Here is a 12,710-nt window from a genome sequence, read left to right on the forward strand (position 1 = left end):
CCCTCCTGAAGTTACAAGTCACATTTTCCTTACCATAAAGGCAAGAAGTGTACACCAGGAAGTTCCCCCCATGCCGGGTGAAAATCCTGTCTGGTGTTGTATTGTCCTCACTGTCACTGTAAAAACAGTCCTTGGGGATTGGTCCTAACAGTTCATTTCCTAAATCAATGGAGAAATGTCGGTCATCAACCGCCATTCCAATAATGGTGCCTGCGGCTAGAGTAATACTCTTTAAGTCGCTGTTATCCACCTCTATTGGAATGGTGTCATGTTCTATGTTGACTAATGGTGTTGGGTTTACCCCTAACCCTTGCTGTTGGAGAGAAGCATTTAGATGAATATAAGCATCATGTTTTTTTAATTTTTTGTCCTCTTTTAACTTTCACTTCCAGGGAGAATAGTCAGGTCCTTTCTGGGATGGTGACTTCCTCTTTAATCTGAATTTCAACTGCATAAGGTAGCAATTGAGCTGACCTAAATGCTTTTTCTGAATCATCAAAGCCCATGGGATTATCCGCTAATCGGGACCAAGCTTTGAAGTTTATTAGGACCAAATTAATGGCTAAGCGATTGAGAATGTCACTGCCTAAGTAAAAGGCGGCAGTGACGTCTCGCACGACCCAACAATTATAGACTTTGCTCTTGTTGCCAATGGAGATTTTGAGCATACACCTGCTTGGCAACAGATGTTTGGAATTGGGTGCTTCCAGGTCCATTTCCCATTTGCCTATCAGTTTGAATGTGGGAATGGCTGGATCTTTTGGGAGTTGGCGGAACATGGCTTCGCTGATGAAGCTCTTACCGTTGTTCACACACACTCGAGCGAGAACAGAGTCCTTCCCATCATTTAACTGAACAGGGATGAACAACTGCTCTCCAATTTGCTGAATATCAGCCAGGCTCTGAGCTGATTTCACATCTTTCTGGACTATAGGAGTGGGAGTGTCTGATTGTTGATTGGTAAAGAATTTCAGGGTGTTTCCTTCCAGTGTGGAATACCACCTTAAACTGGAAGGAAGGTTGATTTTCAGAAATAGGGAGGACCCCCCATCACCAGTCTGTTGTCCTACTGCAATTACTGTCACATCTGGAATTTGGTTGTTCTCGAAGTGAAATTCGACTTGGTCAGATTTTTGTTCAACCATGTGGCAGGTGTCGTTTAAACTAACATGGTTGACACTCTGTTTTAATTTTATTGGTCGGCTAGTCTGGGTCCAGAGGACCTTCTTCACGCAATCTAATAGGGGTGACAACCTTATCAGGAGGTCATTCCCTAGTAAACAAGGGGTTCCCTCTGGAGTCACTACTATGACCAGGTGCTTCACCTTGTGTTGCCCAATTTTAATGTCCGACTCTGCAGTCCCCTCGACGGGAATTTCCTTCCCGTCAAAGTTCTGCAGTTGTCCAGGGAGAGAGGTGAGAGGAATGCGGTAATTCTCCCTCCTTCCTGCATTTAGTTCATCAAAGGCCCTTTTGGACAGAAGGGTAGCTTGGGATCCAGTGTCCACCAGTGCCAAAATTATACCCTGCCCATGTACTTGTACCGGGGCATAGTATCTTCCCTCCTTCTCTTCAAGGAGGCACAGATAATGCACATTTTTGGACAACTGGTGGGCTAACTTTTTGGTTTTCGACATGGCGAGAGAAGAGATTTGGGCAGAATTCTGTGGAGAGCCTGGGGAATCTGAAAGGAAAAGTTGGCGACTGAAAATGGTTTCGGGCTTTGGGCTGCCCCCCCTTTTTGGAGGCAGTCATCAGAATGGGTTTGACCCATGGGATTTTGGTATTGTTGGTTCTGGGATAGAATGATGGGTGGCGACAGCTCAATCCCCACATCTACCCAGTCTGTTGATTCGGTTTTAGGTTCCCCTGGTTCCGGTTCTGGGCCGCCCCTGCCTTTTTGGAGGCAGTCACCAGGATGGGTTTGAACCAGCGGTTTTTGGTATTGTTGGTTCTGGGAATAGGATGATGGGCGCGACAGATCAATCCCCACATCTACCCATTCTGGATTGGAATCTCTTGGGACCCATTTTTCCTTGGGAGGAGTTCCCCCATCTCTGAAGGAGAAGATCCTTTTCCCAGGATCTTCTGAGGATCCCTCTCCCTCAAATTGGAAGACCTGTACCTCCTCCTCAAAGTGGGTCTGTTTGGGTCCTTTGTTTCTCCTACCCCCCCTCTGCTCCTTGGGAGGCAGGCTTTCAGGGGCAGGAGATTTTGTTACCGGTTCCTGGTTTTCCAGAGGCTGTTTGCAAGTTGGGAAGGAAGCTTCCTCCAAGGCTTTACACCCCCCTTCCACTTGTGCCTCCTCCCTGGGAACCGGTGGGTTATCGGGGTGCTGCCCCGTCATTGTTCTGGAGCACCAGGTCCAGATTTTGGGGCACTCTGCGGTGGCATGCTCATCTGAGGGTTCTGTTGAGCCCTCAGTATGTGACCCAGATCCCGTGCAATATTTTGGACCTGGCGCTCAAGTTGGGAAACCCGCTCAGGTTGATACGGGGTTCATGATACGGGCTTCTCGTGCACACACCTAAAAATGGGGCGGAACATGGGGGATGGGGAACAACGCATGAAAATGTAGGCGTAACGTGGGAAGTACCACTGGGAAAGACGCTCAACACCCACATGCTAGTGAACAACACATATTCATGGAATTAAATAGGGAAAACCCAAGGACGTCAAAACACACGCACACGCACAATTGCATCCGCCAAATGAAAGAAGGCGGAAGTGCCCCTGTGCAGCATAAAAGCACACGCAAACAACAAACATGGATATACAGCTACGATGAATGTCCCATTCCTCGCAGCAGTGATCGTGGGACACCGCAAGAGGAGGAGAATAGCCAGGCCCCGCATTTGTTTGCCCAGGGCCAGTCTTTTTGGGATGCCTGATGACCAGGTCTATGGCAGGTATAGGTTTCCACCTCATATCATCCTAGAGCTGGTCAGGGAGTGGGAGGACAAACTCACATCAGCCACCCTGTGCTCCCAAGCATTGAGCCCCTTGGGGAAGGGGCTCAATGTACTGCATTTTTTGTCCACTGCGTCATTTCAGTGGACAACTGCCATAGTGTTGGCAATCATCACTGCGTGCCCCTCAGTCCGCAGGCACATATACATGCCCAGAACACCTGCCGAAAGGCAGACCGTGGTCCTGGACTTCTACAGGGTGGCACACTTTCCCAAAGTGTTTGGTGCCATAGATTTCACCCATGTGGCCCTATGTCCACCTAGGGCCACTGAGCACATCTATCGAAACCGCAAGCACTGTCATTCCATCAACGTGCAGGTGGTATGTGATGCCAAGGGAATCATCACCTCTGTCTATGCAAACTATCCTGGGTCCACCCAGGATAGTTTCATATTCAGAATGGCAACCCTGAGCCGGGCCCTGGAAGCTGGGAAGCATGGCGACACATGGCTCGTAGGTGAGTACAAATGCCTGTGCACATGCATGCATGTCACACACAGACAAATACACAAGCCCAACTAATGACTACCATTATCACCTTACCAGGGGACAGTGCCTACCATCTGAGCAGCTACATGATGATGCCAATATGGAACCCCACCATACCACCCCAGGTAAGATACAACGCAGCCCATATTGCAACCAGGACCATAGTGTAGCGCACATTCGGAGTGCTCAAGTCACGCTTGCGCTCCATTGACCGCTATGGTGGACAGCTACTTTATGCACCCCCAGTAGTGTGCATGATCATTGTGGCAGCATGTGTCCTGCACAATGTTGCAACACGGCATGGCGTACCGGTGGACATGGTGGTGCTCCCACATCCCCAAACACATGCACGGCAGCTGCGCATGTGAGGGGTAAGGGCATGTGGTGAGGCAGCCCGTACCCAGCTTGTGGCCACATTTTTCACCTAAACACCAACCCCTGCGGAATGCACACAGGCCTGGCACATACCAGGTCACAATCAATGATGAGAAAGGGACAGTTAACGGTCACAACCTTACCACCTGAGAATGTGTCCAGGGATGTGCCACATTGTGTGCATCCCTAGCTACTTAAACACAACAAATACCATGTGACCAAAGGGAACACATGCAAGGTGCATATCCCCACCCCTGTAAAACAGGGCATGAAAGTACTGGTATACCACCCAAACCCTCCCAACCCCCATGACCCCCGTCTGCCACACCATACCATGGTATGCAATGGCAAAACATCAAACCATATGCACAACACATGACACAATAGTCATGAAGTGCCATGTGAGAAATGTAAATAGGCACCAGACAATCACACCTGACATGGAATCTGAAGAAATGACTGACCAAAACCTCACACACTGAAAACGGTGGCACAAATGCATGCCACCAGTGGTGCAAGCAACAAAAGTCAGAATACCTGTTGGCATGCACATTGGACAAACGAAAATTGCCATATCAAACACCGTGTGCTACGTGTGTGTCCCCTGCAACACACTGCTCACTGGACAGCACAGTGAGTGAGCATTGCATTGGGGAGACCCCTTCAGCATCATTTAAAAAAAGAGCAATCAACAAAATAGTACACTGTCATGCATGTACACGATCAATGACTCAGAAGTGAACATGGATTGTTGGGACACAGCATGCCTGAGAAGGCTATCTGGGTGCAGTGTGTGCATGGTGTCAATGTAGTTGGTGTGGGGGGGGGCGTTGCCTAAGTGTTTTTGTCAGTAGGGACATGCATTGAATACATGCATGTGAAATGAAGTGAGCCTCAGTGTCCTGTACACAGCACATGTGAACATTGCACTCAAGGACCCCCCTGTGTGTTACCACACCCATCCCCTGACACCTCAAAATAAAGCACAACATAGGATCAGCCATTGACCAGCAGAACATATCATGTACAGAGTACTCCACATCGACAATGGCAGACAGTGACCCATCACTGATTCATTGAAAATCCTTATAGGACCTACACACAAAGTTCATCAAAGCGCTTCAATGAGGGAGGGAACACGGGAGAAGAACAGTATATTCCTACAAGTCCTTCAAACAGTCCACAATGTGAAAATGAACTATCAAATCAAAGTACATATTACAAGTGCCTGGAACAATAAGGGAGAGTCTAGGGAGGAAATGTGGGAAAACAAAACTAGCATCACCATTGCTATGCCTGACGGCAATAGTTGCAGTGCAGCAGTCACATAAGGAGGGGAGAGACAGAAGAGGGAAGAGGCGAGGAGAGTAACAAAAGAAGTGACAAACTGTGGAAGGTCGACAAAGAATCAAGATATTGCTGGGGAGGGGTAGAAGAAAGACAGAAGGGAAAGGGGGAAGAGATGACCTGTAATCATTGGTGGAGGGACCAATGATAAAAGTGCCAAAATTATACTAAAAAAGGTGAAGGTGGGGAGAGGACGGACAGAGGCAGAAGGGTAATGTCTGCAAAGAACAAGCAGCTACGTATCACCATGCCTGATGAAAATTGGGGTAGTGGTGGAAAATGACAGACAGAGGACAAGGAGGAGGGGAAAGGGTGGTGGAGAGAGAGAGGGAGGAGAGAAGGGAGGAGGGGGCCAAGGTCAAAATGCATGAAGGGGGAGATGGGGAAATAAATCACATACAAGGGGCAGAGGGAAGAAGACGGTATAGAAGGGGAGGGGATGTGATGGTGAAGGGGGGGAGACAGAGGGAGACTGCCAGGGGCTGGGGAGACAGGGGGATAATCAAGGGACCCAGAAGGCTTTTGGACAGGGCTAGAGGGGGGCTCATCATTGTGGGCTTTTGGTAGTGGTGGCAGGCTCCAGCCTCCTGGTTGGCCGGATTGTCACAAGGGGCCAACTGCAACCAATGGGAGGGGCGAGCAGGTCCAGGACACAAACATGACAGTCAAGTCAAAAGCAATGCGGCCATACTTCAAATGGCACATCAAAACACCAGCCAGGGCTGCAAGATGGCAAAAGTGGTGCAAGCAAGGAATGGTGGTTGTTGAAATGCGTGGTGACATGGATAACTCAGCGTGCAGCCTTCATGTGGCATATCAAAATCACTGTGGGGAAAGTGTCCCAATTCAACATTGTCAGCACATGGACCCCTCCCACCATCAGTGTGTGTTACACATCCAAAGGGTGCATGGTACCACCTACAGCAGGAAGTGCATGGACATAGACATGCAATACATAAGAAATATCATAAGCAACATGACGAAATGCTCAGTCAACAGAATACTCACCAAAGTGAAGTGCAGACATGCATTTGAAAAGCCATTCGAAATACCCACTAGCGGTGTACACACAAGTAGGACTGCAGGCTGGCCACAGATATGACGGAAGCCCAATGCCCCTATGTGAGATGCTGGTACACCGAGCCATCCTTGCGAGCCCATGGAAAGGGCAAGCAGGAGTAACATATGTGTCAGGACCCCAAGCAAAACACATACACATGACAAGCCTGAATGGGCCCAGCTGGAACACATAGTGGATGCCTTCAAATGCCACAGAGCACCAGACTGTCACATGAATGCACAATAGACAAAAGAAAATGCAATAAATAAAAAATCAGCAGAAAATAAAAATCAATTAAATAATTATTAGCTGAAAAAAAAAATAATCAGTAAATAAAAAATTCAAAAAAGTATAATGTTTTAAAAAGAAAAGTTATAAAAAAGACATAAAAACCAAGAAAGAAATAATTTACACAAAAATTTGTAAGAAAGAATAAATAAAAATAAACATACTTACCAAAAAAGAAAAAAATTGTAGGAAAAAATAAAACACTATTAAAAATGCCCATACATGATCCGGGGGTCGGAGGGCACCTAGGAGGGGGGAGGTACAGGGTGCACCTCAACACCCACATGTGTAGATGTTGAGCTTAAAAAAAAAAAGCTCACTGGGCTCAGCGCCTGCACGGACCGACCTATGTGGGAGAAAGGTTGTCATCATCACGCTCTGGATGGAAATCAAAAGGTGGACGTGGCAGTTACCTCACCACACCTAGCCGTGCCTTGCCCCTCAATGGCAGCAGGCATGCGGGTCTGGTAAGCTAGGTCCTGCATGGCAATGAGACGTAGGTCAGCATGCATTACCTCACGTATCACACGTGCTTCCTCCTACAAGGACTGACGTGTAAAACGGAGTTCTGCCTGCATGGCCTCACATGACAAATGGAGCGACTCCAGGCTTGCATGGAGTTCAGCTGAGATGGTTCTTTCAAGCTGCACCATCCTGTCTTCTGTCCGCCTACTCTCGTCCATCCAGAGCGCAGCCAGAGTAGATCGGAGGGATTGGTGTCCACCCTCAGGACTTGATGCAGAGCCACCATTTCAGCCGGCGTGCCCTGTCAGAAGCTGCCATGCCCAGCCTGAGTGAGCGGCACGTGAACTGCATAGCCCGCTGCTGGAGCACCACTTGCCTTACAGAGGGGAAGATGGAATCAGTCACACTTTCCATACCATGAGCAATCATCTCAACTGCTCCCCCTGTTGCTGTCCTATGGAAATCATGGCACGTTCCCACTCAGTTGACCCCGGTGGCACATGGCCACCGTGTTGCCGGACACCACACCTGCTGGGCCGAAGGAGCCATGGTCCTTGCTGGGTTGGTGCCGATCGCAGCTGCAGGACTGCTTCCCTCCGTCAACCTGATGCCCCAGGAACATGGCCAACTGGTGTTGAGTGTGACCATGCACCCATAACCACCACAGGTGGACATTACAACCATGCCTGGCCCCCTACTGCAGGTGTCGCGGACAGAAGATCATCCAACACAGGATCACTTACCAGCGACGACACATCATGATGCAGATCCGGCTCAACATAGTGGTCAGAGGATACATCAGAGCCTGACTCAGAGTCAGCTCTGGACACGACGGCCTTGAGCACCAGTGGGTTCTCATGGGCTGTCACCCTACAACCACCTCTGGTGCCTGGTTGGTCATGTGAACTCACCACCGTGTCTGGGATGTCATCTTCATCCTCTGCCGCCAGTGGGTCATCACCTGCAACATAAAGAAAAGAAACAAGGACACACATGTCATTAGCACATACCACACACATACAGTTCACAACATTGCCAGCCAACTAATGAAACAGCCATGTTACAGGCAACTCAAACCCCAACATGCATCCAGTGGCATTGCAATGCAAGGGTACCCCAAAAGCAGAAAAGGATGTGTGCAAAATGTGAAGGCAACACATGTATTGCATGCTGCACATCACCTGCATCACACACAACCTCTAGCAGGCACATATCCAAAGTAGAAATTATAGATGGCAACAAAGAGATGGCACCTCGCATAAGCATGGGGGAAAACACAAATAGCCACAGCTAGAAATCAAACCAAACACACCATGACACATCTAACATGCATGTTCATGTGCAGAACTCAACTTCCATCAACTAAGCAGAGTACATGTGTCACAGGAAGCACACATGCTAGTGCCTTTCTGTACAGTGAAAGGAGGGACATGGGTACATACATGTCAGGTCACCATCACACAGCAGCATTGTGTTTGCATTTTGAAGGGCTGAACTTGGCACAGGAGTGGGTGTGCGCAACATCAACACATACCTAGTGATGACAATCTCCAAACATGATGGCAGTGTAAGGGCAATTGCAGCCATCATGTGCAAATGGCATGCACCATGTAGCATGGATACTGTGAAACACCCGCCCTTCTGGGCAATAGCAGGGAGGCACTGCATGGCAATGGAAGGTTCCCCCACAGAATTGTGCATTGCCAGACAGTGTTGCCATGTGTCTATTGCATTTCGTCATTCAAATGTCACTACAGCCGATGAGAAGTGGACATGATGGAAGACAGATGAGGAACTATAAAATAGTACACCCATGCATGTAGAAGACACAACACCAGTTGAAAAGAGGCAGAGGACCTGTAACAGGGGGAGGCTGTCATGATGCCTACCCCCGGGGACCCAGACCAAGTCCAGCAACCCCGGAAGCAGGCATCAAGTTACCCCAAGCAAGCCCAACAACCCCCGCTAGGGGCTATTTGGGTGCAGTCCTGGCGCCATGGCGCCAGGCTCATATGGAGGGTCAGTCCTGGCGCCATAGGCGCCAGGCTCATAGATTAAAACTTACCTGATTCAGACAATGCTGCAAACTTACCTGGTGCAGACCATGCTGCAAGAGCTCCAAGCCAAACGAGGCTTGGAAGGGACTATTTTACCTAGGGACTATTTTTTTACTCGGGTGGGGCTGGAGAGGAATACTTACCTGGAGGCTATTTAAACCACGCCCGAAGAGCAGCACACGCTTCGCGTTATTCTGGATCCAGCAGCGTAACGCTCACCGTGCCTGCAAGTCTGCATCCAGTCATCTGCCACGCCCGCCTCGAGTTTGGAGCTCCTAGAAAAAGGGAGAAATAAGGACAAAAGGTTAGAACAAGAGCAATACCTTTGATCCTTACCAGAATTCCTGATCCATCGCGCCTTCGAGCTGGAAGAAAGAAGTTATTTTATGCGTGTCGCCTCGCCTGCATTGCAAAGCCAGGCTGGACAAGCACCCCTACCAGGTTCCGGGGGAAATCCAGCTCCTGTGTTATCGAGTAACCGTGTGCAAATAAACCTACCAGGACATATTCCATTAGCCCCACCCGAACGCTTTGCCGGAGATCCCAAAAGGTTTGCCGTGTTTATGAACCAATGCCGCTTGCACTTTTTATGCAGACCTGGAGCCTTCCCAAACGATCAAGCCAAGGTAGCCTTTGTATTGTCATCTCTCAGTGGCAGTGCAGCTGATTGGTCAATTCCACTAGTTACTCAGGATGACCCAATTCCTCAGGATTTTCAGGGCTTTCAAACTAGCATGGAAAGACTATTTGCCCGTCACTCCCAAGGACAGGCCCTGGATAATGAACTTTTGTCCCTACGACAGGGTAACCAGGACCTTCTATCCTACATCACGACCTTTAATAGGTTAATAGTGGAAACTGGATGGCCTGAGGTAAAACGAATCACGTTATTTCATCGAGGGCTTCGAGGAGAACTCAAGGATGTCTTGGCTCAAGTCGTGAACCCACCTCAAGACTGCGCTGAATATATAGACTTAGTGGTCCAGTTAGATCACAGACTTCAGAACAGAATGGCTTATCGAGCCAAGTTTGAGAATCGGGTGTTGGTCAAAACCCACGCTAACCCCAAAGGAGCAGATGCTTCAGAACCCATGCAAATCGGAGGGGTTAAAGGACCCCTAACCCAGAAGGAAAGAGAAAGGAGACGGCAAATGCAATTGTGTCTGTATTGTGGAACTTCTGGACATTTTCTACGGGATTGCCCTGTAAAACCACCCAAGAAGGTGGTAGGAGCTGCTGATAAAAGCCATATGGAGTCAGACTCGGGAAACAACCACGCCCGACAAGCGTAGAGGTCCGCTTGCCGAGCTTGAAGAAGGATACTCAGACCTCGCATTTCATCATACCAATGGTCCTCGTAGATCCAGGGCAGCCATCGCGCATGTACGCAGTAAGGGCATACATTGATAGTGGGGCCATAGGAAACTATGTGGACTATGAATTGGCTTCCAGGATGAATCTACCTCTCTGCGGAAAAACCACCTCAGATGTCATCACCACAGTCGATGGAACTGAAATTGACTCTGGGCCTGTAACTCACTCCACCGCAGAGATGACACTATTGGGTCAGGATGGGCATCGAGAGACTATTGTGTTTGATCTAATCAAAGCCCCACAGTTCCAAATAATACTGGGGATACATTGGTTGGAAACACATAATCCTTGTATTGATTGGCGAGAGAAGAGAATAACCTTCCTGGATTGTGCACAAACCTGTTACCCAAAGAAAAATCAGAACGCAGGCCTGGCCACAGTAACCACAGCAGTCATGCAACTACCTCCAGAATACCAAGAATTCCAGGATGTCTTCCAAAAGGAACAGGCAAAAACCTTAACTCTGCACAGATCATACGATTGTCAAATCGATCTCATAACCGGTGCACAACCCCCTTGTTGCAGGATCTATGCCCTTACGGAACCTGAGAACCTTCACCTATGACAATACTTAGACCAGTACCTTGCCAATGGCTTTATTCACCCATCCAAGTCCCCTGCATCTTCAGCTTTGTTCTTCGTACCCAAAAAGGAAGGTGACCTCAGAACGGGCATAGACTACCGCGCATTGAACCAGATAACTCTTAAGAACCAATACCCGTTGCCTCTGATCCCTAAACTACTAGACAAAGTGAAGGACGCTTGTATATACACTAAATTAGATCTCCGGGGGGCATACCATCTGGTACGTGTAAAAGAGGGCGATGAATGGAAGACTGCTTTCCGCACTAAGTATGGGTTATTCGAATACCAGGTGATGCCTTTCGGGTTGTGCAATGCACCAGCAGCCTTCCAATACTTCATGAACGATATCCTTCGTGAACTCATTGACATTTGTGTTGTCATGTATATCGATGATATTCTAGTATACTCCTCTTCAGTATCTGACCATGTGAAGCACGTCCGAGCAGTCCTTGACAAATTGCGCAAGCACAAACTATATGCAAAACTAGAAAAATGCATTTTTCATGCCACAGAAGTTGAATTCCTTGGGTTTATCCTGACCCCAAAGGGAGTCCAAATGGACTCACGAAAGGTGGACGCAATCCTTAAGTGGCCATCACCAAGTTCAGTTAAAGGAGTACAAAGCATGCTCAGCTTTGCCAATTTCTACCGCAGATTCATCCCAGATTTTTCACATGTCGTACATCCCATCACAGCACTCTTGCGAAAAAATAAACGCTTTATGTGGACTGAAGAAGCTGAAAATAACTGCCAAGAGCTGAAAGCGAAATTCACGTCTGCACCTGTGTTAAAGCACCTGCGCCCTGAACTTCCATACATAGTGGAAACTGATGCATCCAGTCTAGCTATGGGAGCTGTCCTGTCTCAAAAGGACCCTGAAACTGGCCAGCTTCACCCAGTAGCATTTTGGTCCAGAAAGTTCTCGGCACCCGAGTTAAACTATGCGGTTACCGACAAGGAGTTATTAGCCATTAAATCCGCCTTCAAGGCTTGGCGGCACTATCGTCTCGGTGCCAGGCATACCATTACTGTGATCACCGATCACCGGAACTTAGAGTATTTAAAAACAGCCAAGGCCCAATCGTCACATCAACTCCTGATGGGCATTGTTCTTTGCCGAGTTCGATTTCGTGATAACCTATCGACCAGGTTGTAAGAACGGTAAAGCAGACGCCTTATCCCAAATAGGGATGGGAGAGGCAGAAGTGAACCCAGAACCAGTACCTATAATTTCCCAACAAAGAATTATTGGCATGACTACTCTACAGACACTAGAGGACATTCAGGTAAAGATCCAGCAACTCTTTGATCCTACAGCCCTGCAGGACTGGGTAAAGAAAGGCCCGGACTACTCTGTCACCAATGATCTGCCTTATTACCAAGTGCGGCTATTTCTGCCACACAAGGAACTACAAGAGCTAGTCATTTCCCGTTATCATGATACCCTAATGGAGGGGCACCCAGGTATTGCAAAAACTGAAGCTAAAATTAAAAGACAATTCTGGTGGCCCACCTGGCGAAAGGATATTAAATCATTTGTGATGTCTTGTGGCATTTGCGCCCAAGACAAAAGCCAAAAGAAAAAAACAGCTGGACTCTTACAACCTTTAGACATTCCGCCTACACCATGTCACACCTTATCGTTAGACTTTATTACCGATCTACCTCCTTATAATGGGTTTAACACCATTCTAGTTATT

The sequence above is a fragment of the Ambystoma mexicanum genome, chromosome 11 (genome assembly GCF_040938575.1).
Source record: "Ambystoma mexicanum isolate Mex_15411 chromosome 11, UKY_AmexF1_1, whole genome shotgun sequence".
NCBI lineage: Eukaryota > Metazoa > Chordata > Amphibia > Caudata > Ambystomatidae > Ambystoma > Ambystoma mexicanum.